The 16,121-nt window shown below is 40.9% G+C and overlaps 1 long non-coding RNA gene across 10 annotated transcripts in view; it reads left to right on the top strand.

Annotated features, from left to right (window-relative positions):
- The window catches only part of LOC103350379 (uncharacterized), a 547,263-nt gene extending 531,636 nt beyond the window's left edge, over positions 1–15,627 (top strand). For all 10 annotated transcript variants that reach the window (XR_011388260.1, XR_011388263.1, XR_011388261.1 and 7 more), the window contains one exon: positions 14,488–15,627. This is a non-coding gene — a long non-coding RNA (uncharacterized lncRNA). The remainder of the gene's footprint in view (positions 1–14,487) is intronic.
- The last annotated feature ends 494 nt before the right edge of the window (positions 15,628–16,121 follow it).

Here is a 16,121-nt window from a genome sequence, read left to right as displayed (position 1 = left end):
TCCCTTCCCTTCCTTCCCTTCTTCCCTTCCTTCCCTGCCTTCCCTTCCTTCCCTTCCCTTCCCTTCCCTTCCCTTCCCTTCCCTTCCCTTCCCTTCCCTTCCCTTCCCTTCCCTTCCCTTCCCTTCCCTTTCCTTCCGTGTGTACTTTTCAATCTATCCCTTAAGCAAGAATTCCTGTCACAGGCCTTGCTTCTTAAAAACTTCTGACTTAAGAAACGATGTCAAGGTGCTATTTAGCCTCTTGGAATTTAACTTAGCCAAATTCATAGTTCTCTCATTTCAATATAATTTGTAAAATGTTCCAACATTAGAAACCGATGGGCATCTGCTGAGTACGTTTTCTCTTGTACTAAATTGCAAGTCCCATAACTGAACAAAACTAGTTACAAAGCCACATCTCAAGAGATAAATGATTGTCTCTTTTTTATGGATGGTAACTTTTCGAGGAGCCAGAAAATTACTGTGAATAATATATTGAGCACTGTGTCTTCACAAAGCATGTACCTACTGGATATTCTGTACTGCAGCTTTATCAGGAAGTTTATAATATATCTATGTATTTTCCAAGCCTTTAAATCATGGCTTATCTTCTTTTCATACTGTGTCGTAAAGAATGAGGCAGAGTAAATCCTTAGCAGCAATATTTTCCACACTATTCTTCTCAAACCCTGGGATGATTTAGTGATTGGTGACCAGTAGTCTGAAATTTGTTTCATTCATGTCACTCCCTATAACTTTTATATTGTTGTAGTGAAAAGTCATTCAATATTTTAGTACCTCATTATCTGATCATTAATTGGAAGAAGTTACACATTACTCGGTTTTCAATAATTATCTTTTATATATTTTTTCAAGTATACATTTTTACATAAACATTCATCAAATACATGCAAAATTGACTTTTAATAACAAACATACAAGGACATATATTAAAACAATACAAGATTGGAGGTTGGTCGCAGGAAACCCATCCCTGTGGTTACCAATGACTGTAAATCCAGGCATCTGGTATGAAAAAACGGGCCGGCGCCGCGGCTCAATAGGCTAATCCTCCGCCTAGCAACGCCGGCACACCAGGTTCTAGTCCCGGTCGGGGCGCCGGATTCTGTCCTGGTTGCCCCTCTTCCAGGCCAGCTCTCTGCTGTGACCTGGGAAGGCAGTGGAGGATGGCCCAAGTGCTTGGGCCCTGCACCCCATGGGAGACCAGAGGCACCTGTCTCCTGCCTTTGGATCAGCGCAGTGCGCAGGCCGTGGCAGCCATTGGAGGGTGAACCAACGGCAAAAGAAGACCTTTCTGTCTCTCTCTCTCTCACTGTATACTCTGCCTGTCAAAAAAAAAAAAAAAAAAAAAGAGAGAGAGAGAGAGAGAGAGAAAGAAAAAACAATGTCTGTGACAGAAAACATTTAAAACAATCAAGGCAACTGCGAAGTTCAAAGAGAATCAGAAAATCTCCCCAAGGAAAAGAGCAAGGACACGGGTACGAGGAATTCGTGGATACTTTATTCTGGGAGTAGAGATGTGTATCACCTTTCTTTGCTCTTCTAATGTTTGATATTTCTAATAGGCAACCATTTTTTTTTAAATTACAGCTTATAATCTATCAAATTCTATCGTATATATTATGTTTTGCATTGCATTATGCTGTGTTGAATCTGGAAGAGAAATAGAGATGGGGTGGGGAGAGAGAGAGAGAGAGAGAGAGAGAAACAGAGATGGACAGAAGGAGATATTCCACCTACTAATTCACACCCCAAATGCCTACAACAGCTAGGACCACATCAGGTGAAAGTCGGGAGTCTGATACACAGTCCAGGTCTCCCATGTGGGTGACAGATAGTCAAAGTACTTGAGCCATAACATTCTGTTCTCTAGAGTTTGAACTAGCAGGAAGCTAAAATCAGCATCAGAACCAGGACTCAAATCCAGCGTTCTACGTGGCATCTTAGTCTCTGTACCAAGTTCCTACTCCCTGCTCATGTTTATACAGTTCACAATTACTTCTCTTTTTCTGTGATACTTTCTGTTATGTGGTTCTAGACAAATAAATTCTTCTATCAATTCATTTTTTAAAATATAATTTTCTCATTAAATTATCATCTTCTCCATCAGGATTTTATGATCTTTTTTAAAAAGACTTATTTATTTATTTGAGAGGTAGTGTTACAGAGAGAAGTCTTCCAACTGCTGGTTAACTCCCCACATGGCTACAATGGACTGAGCTGAGCGAATCCAAAGCCAGGAGCTTCTTCTGGGTCTCCCAAGCAGGTGCTGAGGCCTAAGCACTTGGGCCATCTTCCACTGCCTTCCGAGTGTTGGTAAAATTGGTGCCATCTTATCTGAGGTGCCATCTTAAGCCTCAGGCGCCATTGTAGGCTTTGGCCGAGCAACCATCTTGCAGTAAGCTCTGGCCCTCAGCACATCCTGGCTTACTAGAAGTCTGGTGAACAATGGCCCAACCACAGTGTCAGCTCCACACTTCCTTACCTCTGCAAAGCCATAACAAGACCTGTTTTCTGCACAAGCTCTCTCTTGCCCTCTGTCTCTCCAGCTGGTTGAGTTCCCCACTTGCCAACAATAAACCTCTCCTTTATCTCTGCTGTTTGGTGTGTTTTGTGGTGGCCTTTCATTGGATCCAGGCTCACCCGTCGACTTTGTTCTCCCCTTGATTATGGGTAAATTGATTTCTAGGCTCTGTGTACATGGAGGGAGGATGTGCCTGGCAAGCTAATCATGGTGAGGCTTTTTCTGAGGCCGTTCATCTATACGGGCAAATACATTCATGTTTTTTTCCTGTGATAGAGGTGTGTGTAGCTAGTTGCTGGGAATTCTGTACCTGTGAGGGCAGTGAAGTTGTCAATTATTTCCTCTTTAGTTTTTCCGAGACGATTCCTGGTTTTAGATACATTTCTCACTTATGTCCACTATCAAAGCAAATGTTTCCAAGACTCAGTCTCTTGGAGGGTGTAGAGGTTGTCTGAACCCTCTTCCTGCTCTCCACGCATGCCCCTGCCTCTGTCTGCTGCTCTTGCCTTGTTGACACCATATGCTGTGCTTCTTAAGTCTGTTAAACTCCCTTGTCTGTCGATGTCTGTTCTCCTAGGTTTAGGCATTTAAAAATATACGTGGTTAGTGGCATTTTATTGAGTTCTCAATTGTGTGAGAGAACAATAAGTATTATCTATCTACTATCTTTAATAAGAAAATTTTTAAGATCCCTACAAAATAAAAATGAACAAAACCACCAAGTCATAAGCCCATAAGCATGATCAACACTCCAAGTCTGTAAATCTGTGTACTAAATGTAAGTTAGGGGCTGGCATCTGCCACAGCAGTTCAGACGCTGCTTGAGATGCCCGGGGCCCGTTTTGGAATGTCTGGGTTCAAGTCCCTGCTTCTAGACTCGCTTCCCTCTCATGCACAGCCTGGGAGGCAGTAGGCAGTGGCTCAAGTGGTAGAATCCCTGTCACCCGTGCGGGATACCTGGGTCGAGTTCTGTGCTCTCAGCTTTTGTCCTCCTAGTCCGGCTGTTTCAGGCATTTGGGAATTGAACCAGAAAATGGGGGATCTATCCTGACATCTCTTTGCCTTGTAAATCAATAGAATGAATAAGTTGTGGAGATTTAAAAAAGGTAAATCATGCTTTCATAAGACACTATAAGAACCTAATGTCTTAGATGGGACATGGTAATTGTCGACCAAAACAGTGCTTGGATCCACTCCTCTGGTTACCTGTTTGAACTTGAGGGATATATAGTTTCCTTAATTACATCTGCTTTTTCAGGGCTGGGTTGAGAAGACCTGAAAGTGTGCCTGGTACGTAGTAGGAAACTGCTTAGTGCTGGTTTCTTTGCTTAGTTGTGTAATGTTTCCTTTTTACTCTGCTGTGTAGACAGTTCCACTCATGACCTGTTCCATATCAACGGGAGAAATCACAGAGTCCTTCTCTCTCTGCATAGGTTCTTCTGTGAACATCTGTTCATAGAGTAGGCAGAAGACCAGATGTATCTGCCTGTTTTTCCTGGGAAAGAAACTACTCTAAAACTTAGACAGTAACTGTTTATTTAACTCAGAAAGTTTGTGAATTGGAAAATTGGGCTGGTCAGTGGGTGGAGTCTGTTAATTTGTGCCACTCTTTTTCAGAGCTCAGCTGGATTTGCTAACATCTTTGCTTCTTCCTGGGTTGTTTGGGAACAAAGGTTCTCCTGGTGAGATGGTTAATTTATTCATTCAGAGGTTTCTCCTCTTCCAGCAAGCTGTGAGGTGGCATGACCATGACCTCACATTTCATGAGTGAGGGCAGATGTGGGCAAAGGATCAAGGTAAACTTGCAGAATAATGCTTTTGGTATATTGGCAAAAGTAAGTCACAAGGCCAGCTTGCTTGGGCAGGGGGAAGGAAAGAGGAGAGAGAGAGAGAGAGAGAGAGAGAGAGAGAGAGAGAGAGAAAGGGGAGGGAATGAGGGAGAGAGAGAGAAAGAAAGAGAAAGAGAGAGAGAGAGAGAGAGAGAGAGGGAATCTGGATCACTGTGCTCACAGTAGCCATGGCAGCGTCAGGCTGAGGGTGGGAACTAGGAACTCATCCTGAGTCCTAGGTGATAGGGACATCACCTAGCATCATCTACTGTCTCTCAGGGTGGGCTGCACTGACAGGAAGTGTTAGAACTGAGCGTGCAGCTGAGACTTGAACCCAAGCACTTTGTTATGGGTTGTAGGCATCCCAATAGTATCTTAGCATGCCAAATGCCTGCCCTTTTCTCTTCTGTCTCTTAATAGGAGAATCTTCTGTTTCTTAATAGGAAAAATTGATGTTCTTTGTAAGTGAGGCACTCAAACTAAAGATGTTTGCCTGACAGTTTCCTCAGGGTGGATCCAGGTGAAAATGCAGCAAAGCCCCAGGAATGCCATGTTGAGGACCAAGGCAAGCCCCTTCCCCTCAGCAGAATCCCAGACTTTGGCCCATTATGTCCTGTGTTCTAACTTGATGTACGGCAGGGGTTGGGAATATACGGTGTACTAGCCCAGTCCTCCGCAGTCTTTGGTCAAGTCCACACGCTAAAGATGGCTTTACCATCACATGGTTTGAAAATATGAAAAGAAGAATCTTTGTTGATGTGTGCAAGTGAGATGGAATTCAAGGATCGATGTTCATAAATCAATGAATCATGTATGTATACTTAGTCTGGGATGGCTGTCAGGCTACAATGGCACAATTCGAACAATTGAAAAAAAAACTGCATGTAGAACACAAAATCGACAATATTTTTGAATGATCTTTTCTGGACAAACTTTCCTGGCACCTGACTTATATGCCAAGTGTTTGGAGATGGGCATGTTAAATGTGAAAGTCACTAAAACCTGTGGGAAATAAAGTTTAATAAACACAAAAGCCTTAAGAACCCCTCTGAAACATGACCATCCTACCATCGTTAATTACCTGATGATAATATTGGGCAGGGAAATTGGTTTCCTGAGGTTCTTTTCTCAGTAGGCAGAAACAGGAAGAACTGGGCAGATTTATCACATAATTCAAAGTACACGGCAGGGAGGGTTTTATTTCATTTATATCATTTTAATAGAGTAACTGCTGCCTCACTAGAGCCATAGTTAATGTTTCCAAAATGGAATGTCCAGATGCATTGAGTTTCTAAAGAAACTTCAGGTGAGGTTTGTTTGTTACAAGTATCAGGGCATGTGTCGGGAAGGAAGATGTCAGCCAGGTCGAGGTAACAGAGCAGAAAATGAGAGGTTGACAATGAGTAATAAATTCTAATTTTTCCCACGAGTTGAAAATGAGAGCAAATTCACAAGTGGCAGTAAATGGAGAGCCTAAATAGCCGTACACTAGGCCTTCCTGCTCCCTAAAATTACAAGCCCAGCATTTCTAACATGTTTTCCTTTTCCCCCTTTTTCCCTTGAAAAGCCTCCCTGGCTATCATTCTTTCATGCATTTTTCAGTAAGCTCATTCTTAATTATAACACGAAGTGCATTTCTGTAGAAAAATTGGAACACACAAATTACTGGACGCCAATTGGATTTCTTAGTCCTCATTGCTCAGCGATACCACATCTAATTTTTTGTCCTACTTTACTTTCAGTCTTTAAACCATGAACTCTTACTGTGTCTTCTTATGTTGTATGTACATTTGAGAGTAATTAGCAATCCCAAAAAGATGAATATTGTATGTTTTCCCTGGTCTGTGATAACTAATAGATAACTAAAATGTAATGACATTTTGAGATTCTATGATTGTTTACAGCCCTTGTCTCTACTGTTGAGGAACAGTGTTCTTTTGCTTTTTTTTTCCTCTCATACTATTTGTTGAACTCTTTATTTACTGTAGGGTTAATCTTAGGAGTATAAAGTAAACTGAAAACAGATCTTTGGAAAAAGAAAGAATGGGGATAAGGGAAAGAAGAGGAAGAAGGGTGGGAGCATGGGTGGGAGAGAGGATATGATGGGAAGAATCACTGTGTTCCTACATATGTATATATGAAATGTATGAAATTTTTATTTGGAAAAAAAAAACAAAAACAAATAAATAAAAATTAATTAAATTTTAAAAAGACAGTCATATTACTTAATGATTTTTTAAGTTCTTATTTAATGAATACATTTTTCATAGGTATGACTTCAGAAATACACTGGTTCTTTCCCCCATATCCACCATCCCACCCCTACTCCCATCCCACCTCCCTCTCCCTCTCCCATCCCCTTCTTCCTATGGTTCATTTTTAGTTTGATTTTATATACAGAGGACCAACTCCATGATAAGCATATATTTCAACAGTTTGCATCCACACACACACACAACATACAGAGTACAGTTTGAGAATAATATTAGCAGTCGATTCTTATAGTACAACTCATTGGGGACAGAGGTCCTACATGGGGAGTAAGTGCACAGTGACTTCTGTTGTTCCTTTAACAATTAACAGTCTTATTTATGACGTCAGTGATCATCCGAGGCTCTTGCCATGGGCTGCCAAGGCTGTGGAAGCCTTTTGTGACCACAGACTCCAACAGTATTTGGACATGGCCATGAGCAAAGTGGGTGTTCTCTCCTTCCTTCAGAGCAAAATACATCCTTCTTTGATGGCCCCTTCTTTCCACTGAGGTCTCACAGAGCTCCTCCGTGTGGGATATTTTTTTGCCAGAGTCTTGGCCTCCCATGCCTGAAGTGCTCTCACAGGCCTTTCAGCCAGACCAGGAAGCCTTAAAGGTTGATTGTGAGGTCAGAGTGCTATTTACAGCGAATGTCATTCTAGGAGTCTGCTGTGTGGACTGCTTCCCATATTGGACTTTGCTTCCTTTTTAATTCTATTATTATTACCAGGCACTTGATGTTATTTATATGATCACTTTTACACTTAAACCTATCTATATGTTGACTTTAACATTTAATATGATCATTTTAACAGTTAAGATGGCATTTATATCACCAATTTTAATGGGTTTTGAGTCCCATGACAAGTTTTTAGGTTGTACCCTTAGTAGTAAGTGGGTAGGACTGTATGAACTCTACAGCTTTGCAGTTAGAGACTACCTCCTCCCTCTCTTATTCCCCCTCTTATTTTTTACTGGGATCTTTTTCCAATTGACTTAACATACGTATGATTAACTCTATGTTACATAAAGAGTTCAATGTATAGTATGAAGAAGAGAAAAGAAAAAGAAAGGAAGAAAACAAAGGAAAAAAAAAGAAATACAAAATAAAGAGTAGCAATAATAAACTGTCCCTGGACAGTCAGGACAAGGACTGTTCAAGTCATTGATTCTAAAAGTGTCAATTTCACCTCTATAGCTTTCATTTTAGGAGCTCTGTTAATTCTCATGGATCAGGGAGAACATATGGTATTTGTCTCTCTGGTACGGGGTTATTTCACTAAGTATGAAGTTTTCCAGCTTGCCCCATTTTTGTTTCAAATGACCAGATTTCATCCATTTTTACTGCTGTGTAGTATTTCATAGTGTACATATCCCACAATTTCTTTATCCAGTCTTTGATTGATGGTCATTTATGTTGATTCCATGTCTTAGCTATTGGGAATTGAACTGCAATAAACATGGAGATGCAGATAGCACTTTTGTTTGCTGATTTCATTTCCTTTGGGTAAATTCCCAGTAGTGTGATGGCTGAGTCATATGGTAGGTCTATATTCAGATCAGTAGTGCGATGGCTGGGTCATATGGTAGGTCTATATTCAGATCAGTAGTGGGATGGCTGGGTCATATGGTAGGTCTATACTCAGATTTTTGAGGAATCTCCATACTGTTTTCGACAGTGGCTTTTCCAGTTTACATTCCCACCAGCAGTGGTTTGGGTGCCCTTTTCCCCACATCCTCACCAGCATCTGTTGTTTGTTGATTTCTGTATGAGGGCCACTCTAACTGGGGTGAGGTGAAACCTCATTGTGGTTTTGATTTGCATTTTGTGATGGCCAGAGATCCTGAACATTTTTTCCCATGTCTGTTGGCCATTTGGATTTCCTCTTTCAAAAAATGTCTGTTTAAGTCCTTGGCCCATCTCTTAACTTGTTTGTTTGTTTTGTTATTGTGGAGTTTGTTGATCTCTTTGTAGATTCTGATAATTAATCCTTTATTGGTTGCATAGTTTGCAAATAATTTCTCCCATTCTGTCGGTTCTCTCTTCACTTTCCTGGCTGTTTCTTTTGCTGTACAGAAGCTTCTCAATTTGAGGTAATCCCATTTGTTCATTCTGGCTTTGACTACCTGTGCCTTTGGGTCTTTTCCAGGAATTCTTTGCCTGTGCCAATATTTTGCAGGGTTTCCCCAATGTTCTCAATTAATTTGATGGTGTCATGGCATAGATTTAGATCTTTAATCCACCTCAGTGACCTTTACTCTCTTTTAGAAATACATGGTCTATTGTTGTGTTTGTATTCCTACTACTTTTTCAATATAACAAACAGCAGACTGCGAAATTTGACATACGCTTGTTTTCTATCATTCCTTAAGAAAGATGGGAAGTTACCAGGTTGGCATGTATGAAATTTGAAGTCTCTGGTTTTCTGTTAAATAAATTTCTAAATTATCTTTTGTGTTTACTGAGAACTAGGGCATAGCTCCATTTATCAGAGACTCCAAAGATCATTGTGTCCCCTGGAACACGTGGCTGGGTAGGATGGGCTGGTTTTGGAGATGCAAGTGACGATGAAATAAACAGAACAAAAGGAACGCATGCATGCACTTGCAGGTTAGCAAACTTTCCTGATGAAGAAATTTGCTTCCATTTTTATTATTCTAGTTCTGAGGCACATCAGTCCCCAAATGCTTTTTTGTAAACTTATACTTATTTATTTCAATTTTACTGAGAGAGAGAGAGAGAGAGAAAGACCGAGACCAAGAGAGATCTTCCTTCTCCTGGCTCACTCTCCAAATGTCCTCAACAGCCAGGACTTAACCTTGTTGAAACCAGTTGCCTTGAACTCAACTCCAGTTTCCACATGGGTGACAGGGGCCCAAATACTTACTTAAGCTGTTGTCTACTGCCTCCCGGGTATGCATTAACATGAAGCTGGATCAGAAGCTGGAGCAGCTGGTACTCCACTCAGATCCTCCAATTTGGAATGCAAGTGTCCCAAGCTGTGACTTAACCACTGTACCAACTATTGGTCCCAAGATGTGATTTTTGACTAAAGTTAGCCACAGCCATATTCATTTTTAAATTACTAGAATTCTAAAAGCTTTGTTAGTAATTTATACATGTAAAACAAAAAAAGAAAATTAATACATAAACAAAAAAACATGTTAAGCATTCAGCTGTAGATTACCTAAGAAAGACATTGAACCCATTGGTACTTGGATTTTCTCATTTGTGAGAAAAAATTCTTGAATTTTGTAGATTTTGAGATCCCTCAAATTATTTTTAAATAGCTTTTATCCTATTACACATATAAAATATGTATACTTGCATTTTTCATCTCTGAAAGCCCTTCAAATTAACCTACTTTTTCACTTGTGACCAGACTTGGATATGAGGGCAGCCATGCTAGAAACATAAAATGTTTCATTTTAACAGGAAGTCTTTCATGGTAATATTCTTGAAATTTTAAATAATTGAGCGATAATAGAACATGAATACAGAGAGCAATAGGCTATCATGGACATTGTGGTTACTTCTTAGTGATCTTTGCAGCCAGTTGGAAAAGAAATCATTATGTTATTAAAAAGGAATGCAGGGCATGCATTTGGTGCAGTAGTTAAGCCACCTTTTGGGATGTCCACATCTCACAACAGAGTGCCTGGGTTTGAATCCTGGCTCCACTTCTTATTCCAGCTTTGTGCTAATTGTGCACCCTGGAAGGCAGAACTTGATAGCTCAAGTAGTTGGGTTCCTTTCTCCTACATGGGAGACTCTAGTGAAGTTCCAGACTCCTGGCTTCAGCCTAGCCAAGCCCTGGGAAGTAAACTACAGGATGGGAGTTCTTGGTCACCCTCTCTAACTTATAAATAATGTAGAAATACATAATTTTTTAAAGGAGCATGTTATATTTTTGGAAAAAATACATTTTTTTCTATTTAGTTCTAAATGAGGCTTACAATGTAAGCATTGTTTTCACCAGATTGACCAAAGTACTTCCTATTTTATTAGATTTCATGAATGTAGCATGAAAATGTGCTCCAACTCAGCTGAGCCTGTCTGAAGCTTCTGCTAGGTTCACAGCTGTTACTCAATGCTTTTTCACATATACTAAATGAATTGTGACCCAAAATAATCATGTTTTCCTTGTCAGTGTCTAATAATTCCAACAAATGCCGTCCACTACACTTAACAAGCCAAATCTCCACTGCGGGAGCTGCCTTCTCCCCTGGTCTGACAGGGCATCGCATCTAAATTGTTACTGACAGACTCATCTACAGGCAGATAATATGCTGTGCACACTCATGACTGCTCCACTCCAGCCATTCCCAGGAAAGACCCATGCTGTTCAGTGTAGGAAGCTCTTACATTGGCTTGTCACAAGTCAAATGTGTCACATCATTCACAATATCTAACGAAGTAGACCTTCCTTCCATAACAAATTTGCATCATTAGAAAACCTGTAAAACACTCTACTGACTGCAGGTGCACCAACAGCTCCAAGTTTACCTTTAAAATTCCAACGCAAATGTTGTCCTCACGAACGTAAGAATCTTGGAACCATACACATACCACAGGAGTGATTTGAGAGTAAGTCTGCAAACAATTCACCACGCCCCTATCACTTAGGAGACTGAGGGTGAGCCCCAGGTGGCAAGTGTAAGCACCCTTAAGGTGTCCTCATGCATTCTCCCAACCTCAATATTTCTGCTCTGCCAATACCGAATTCCTGTCACTCCCCCATGCCCCTGTGCTTTTCTCTGCCAGCAACCTGCTCCTTGCTCTTGCCTGTCTGCACCTCCTCCGTTCATTGTTGTCAGTCTCAGGCTCTCCTGTCCATGCTTCCCAGAGGTACTCCCTGACCTATGCTGGCAGACATTGGCCATTAGCACTTCCTCCTTGCCACACTGCTGTACCCTGTCACACTTTGCACACACATGGTGTCCTGTCTGCATGCCTGTCAACTCTCCCACAGTAAATTTTTAACCCCAGATTTTTGTGCTATACAATTTATAGGGCTAAACAACCTCTTAAATACTTTTAGTAAAATACACACCAACAGTTGGCACACGGGGTTCCCAGGACTGTCTTCATTAAAGGTATCACATACCACTTTCTAGTGATTATAAACAGATAGCTATCAAGCCATTCCAACCCTCCACCCTCACTCCCAGAACCCGGAGAAAATTCTCTTGTCTTGGGTCCTCTGCTAACATGGAATCAAAAGGAAAGAGAGCACTGCCCCCTAGAGGCTGCAAGGAGAAGACTGCTTCCTGCACGCTCAAATCCAGTGGCAGGTGTGAGCGCTGTCCATGGTCACATGTCCAGACACACAGGAAATCTCTCTTCAGGGGATTCTAGAAGGTGCCATGGGGGCTATCCTTCTTCCTTCACCCCTGTTTATTTCCTAATGAGTGAGTTCACTAGGAGTGAAACAAAGAGATGTGCTCATTTCCAACGCTCTGTGGGACCAGGTTACTGTGTTCAAGGGGGAATCTTCAAAAACCTACCTGGAACTGTGGTGGCTGCAGTTCAGGTAGCATGGAAGGTGTTCCTTGCTATGATTATGCTTCAGCTCAGAGGTGAGCACTTTTAAAAATTCTTAGTGGACCAGATGTAGGAAGAAAACTCCAAGTGCACTCATTCACAAGTGCATAATTCTTTTTCTCTTCAGTATATGGCCACAAAACGTAGTGTCTAGAACTCCATTCTTTTGATTTCTTCCCTTGAATTGTAAGATGTTACTATTTCCTTGGTTGTTTCCTACCATTTGAATAAAATGACAACAGAAAAGAAATAGAAAATTATTTGCCTAGAACAAATCTTAAAAACAAAACGAGAATCCTGAATGGGAAAAAGCATAGTCAGGAGGGTAGGCAGAGAAAGAGGATATGTATGGTCATCCTCAAGCCAGTATATCCACAGACCTCATGGGCAGTTCCAGCCTTTTATGTCAAAAGGGCCTGAGTGGGGGGTGGGGCTGGCACCCTGGCTCATTTGGTTAGTCCTCTGCCTGCGGCACCGGCATCCAATATGGACGCCGGGTTCTAGTCCCAGTTGGGGCAACGGATTCTGTCCCAGTTGCTCCTCTTCCAGTCCAGCTCTCTGCTGTGGCCCAGGAGGGCAGTGGAGGATGGCCCAAGTGTTTGGGCTCCTTCACCTGCATGGGAGACCAGGAGGAAGCATCTGGTTCCTGGCTTCGGATAGGCATAGCTCCGGCCGTAGCGGCTATTTGGGGGGGTGAACCAATGGAAGGAAGACCTTTCTCTCTGTTTCTCTCTCTCACTGTCTAACGCTCTCTGTCAACTAAATTAATTAATTAGTTAATTAATTAATTTTAAAAAGGGCCTGAGTGGAACATTTGATTAAAAGACGGGTCTTAGGGCTGGTGTTGTGGTGTACTGGGTTGTGCTACTGCCTGCAGCACCAGCTTTTCATATGGGCCCAGGTTCCAGCTCAGATCCAGCTCCCTGCTAATGTGCCTGGGAAGGCAGCAGAAGGTAGCCCAAGTGTTTGGACCCCTACACCCATGTGGGAGACCCTGCAGAAGCTTTGGGTGCCTGGCTCTGGCCTGCCCAGCCCTGGCCATTGTTGCCATTTTGGAGTGAACAAGCAGGTGGAAGATTCTCTCTCTCTCTCTTTCTTTCTTGTTAACTCTGCCTTTCAAATAAATAATTTTTTTCTTAAAAAAAAAGAGGGGTCTTGCAAAGACTTTATGTAGACTATGAACTATCAATTGTCCATGTCAAAGGAAGCCTAGGTTTTCATTTGCCAGACACACACACACACACACACACACACACACGCCCTAGCTCTGTCATCTCCGCTGGGTTTCATCTGTAGCTGTCTCTGTAATTTGGGGTTTGCTTTTTGTGAATAGTCATAGCACCTCCTTGAATCTCACAGTCTGGGGACTCAGTACTATGCTTCCAGCTCTCGCCACGTTGAAGCCATGATCTTGATGAGTCTGGAAAGATTTTCTTCCCCCAAATTGGAGTCTTCCTAACATTAGTAACTGATCACCAGCAGACATTATTCAGCCCTGATTTCTAGGAGCCCTTGGGTTTTGTAGGAGAAGGGAAATGAGGTTCATCTGAACAGACAGGCTTCACCTTCAGCTCATGTTAGTGACGAGCTCCCTCTCCTGGGCCGTTCCGTTATTGTTTCCAGGACAGTTTGCACCAGCCAGGGGCTCACCCCAGAGCCACCAGGAAACAAGCCAGCTCTTAGCCTCTGCGCAACGCAGTCTCCATGCTTCTGTTCACTTAATGCGCCTACAAACGAGGGCTGCTTGCATTGTGGTGGGTACCGGTAGCTGAAGAAGAGAAATGAGATGCAATAAAGTTTTTACCTGTTTCACCCACAGAAAAGAAAAACGGGTGCCAGCAGTTGTACTCTGACTTAAAGAATTCGATTTTGAATCTCTAGAGCGGCAGTGTGAAAGCTTTCTCTCAGCTCTGTAAGGTGAGCGAGTCAGAACAGCCTTAGCACAAATCTAGATCAAGCTGGCAAAGGAGCAGCTTTGCTGGCTTGTAAAGTGAACCGGGTTTATTTGGTCTGTGAGACTCTGTAAAACTCTAGGCTGGCTTTAGCCCTTTTGTTTCCATCACTGCTCTGCCTTTCATTACAAAGGACATTAAGGGAGAGAAAAATGGAAGAGAAGGTGTTTATCATAGGACAAAAACCTCTGAGGTACCAAAGATGTGAACTGCAGACATAGGAACGTGGATGCTGAGAGGTGAAATTACTTTTTCCTTGTTTTGTTCTATTGTAAGAACAACCTTTTGGCAACAACACTATGGTAGTTATTATTGGTTTGCTTGCTTTGTGCTATTTTATTGGGAAGGCAAAAACTCAGCAAAGCTAACCAACTTTTTCTCTGCAGTTATCTGGGATGCTGTGTAACATGGAGCAAATGTATTGAATGTATTGAACTGGAAATGAAGAGAACTGAACCATATTCCTCCATCAAAGATGGACTGACACTGTGACCCTATGCTGTTAAAAACCTCAATGAAGCTCAGTTTATTCTCCGTGTAGGAAAGCGTTGGCTTAAATGAAACTTTCTTTCATGTATGAGAAGGTTATTATTGTGTCATTCATCAATAACACACCACATTTGGAACACACTTCCTGTTATGTTTATAAAATAGTGATTTTTGATATATATTTACTTATGATATATGGCTGAATTTTGAATCAATATAGCTAAAGGATTTCTACATAGAATTTTTTTTACAATGGAAGTCCCTGGCATTTGGGGGCCTAGCTTAGTATACTTATTTTCCACATTAGGTAGTATATTAATCCCAAACGGTAATGATATGCTAATGGTACTTGGTTACTCAAATGACTGAGGCACCACAGACAATCTGCTATATTAAATCATCTCTCTATATTACTGCATATACTCATAAGCAATATTCTGAAATGCTCAATTAAAACTGAGTGTATGAAGTGAGTGTATAAATAAGTAAGTGCCTCATATCCAGAAGTGAAATGCTTAGCAGATAATGTTGTTGATTCCATACTACTACAAATACCTTGAATCAAGTTGCTGTCTAAAAATTATGATTATCAACCACAATGACAGGCTTAAATCCACATGAATAGCAAAATTATTTAACCATGTTATCAGTTAGGCATCATGCTGATGTTGATCCCCAAATTTCTGTACAGAAAAACATTGGGAAAAACTAGGATTCTCTTTGCTATTTTTAATTCTTGTAGTGCATTTGAGAGAAAAAAAATTTTAAACAAATATAAATATTTGATATTAGACTGACAGGATGTCTTATATCAATTAATTTACAAGGGAGTCTCAAAAAGCAAATCTTTATGACCATGGCAAGTAGAAAAAACCCAATCAGTATAGAAAGTGCTGTGTTCTAGGGCATAAATTCTATAAAACATATGTGGTTTAGAATAGTCTTAAATACATTTTATTTTTTGCTATACTTTCTTGAATTTCCTTTAGGATCATGTTATTGACCATTGGGTAAAAATAATAAAAATGTATGAATAAATAATATAAAAAATATATAATATAAAAATAATATAAAATAATTGTTCTTACAATAGAACAAATATAATATAAAAATAATATAAAAAATATATAAAAAATAATAAAAATGTATGAAAATAGCATAAAGCGGTTACTGATGCTCTTTTCCATTTTCGCCCCTTCCTGCTGGGGACTATTTCTGAATCACAACAACTATAACGGAGTCACAACTGTAATTGAATCACAAGTCTGAAGTGAGGGTGTCTGCACAGCTCCTGAAGCTCCCTGAAACTGTTCTCCACATGAGGCAAGACACACATTCCATGTGAAAATGTTAGACTCAGCCCCACTCTCCACCACTTATCTGCTCATTTATACGCTTGTCTCAGCTCTAGCTACAATTTCTCACCTCCTCGTGGACTTTCTATATTCAGCAATTGAGCTCACAGTCAAGGAAGTGATATTTTCTCTTACTCCAGTTCATTCCATTCTGTATCTCTCTTCTTTATATTCTT

Source organism: Oryctolagus cuniculus, chromosome 4, assembly GCF_964237555.1.
Source record: "Oryctolagus cuniculus chromosome 4, mOryCun1.1, whole genome shotgun sequence".
Taxonomy (NCBI): Eukaryota; Metazoa; Chordata; class Mammalia; order Lagomorpha; family Leporidae; genus Oryctolagus; species Oryctolagus cuniculus.
This window is presented reverse-complemented; position numbering and strand designations above follow the sequence as displayed.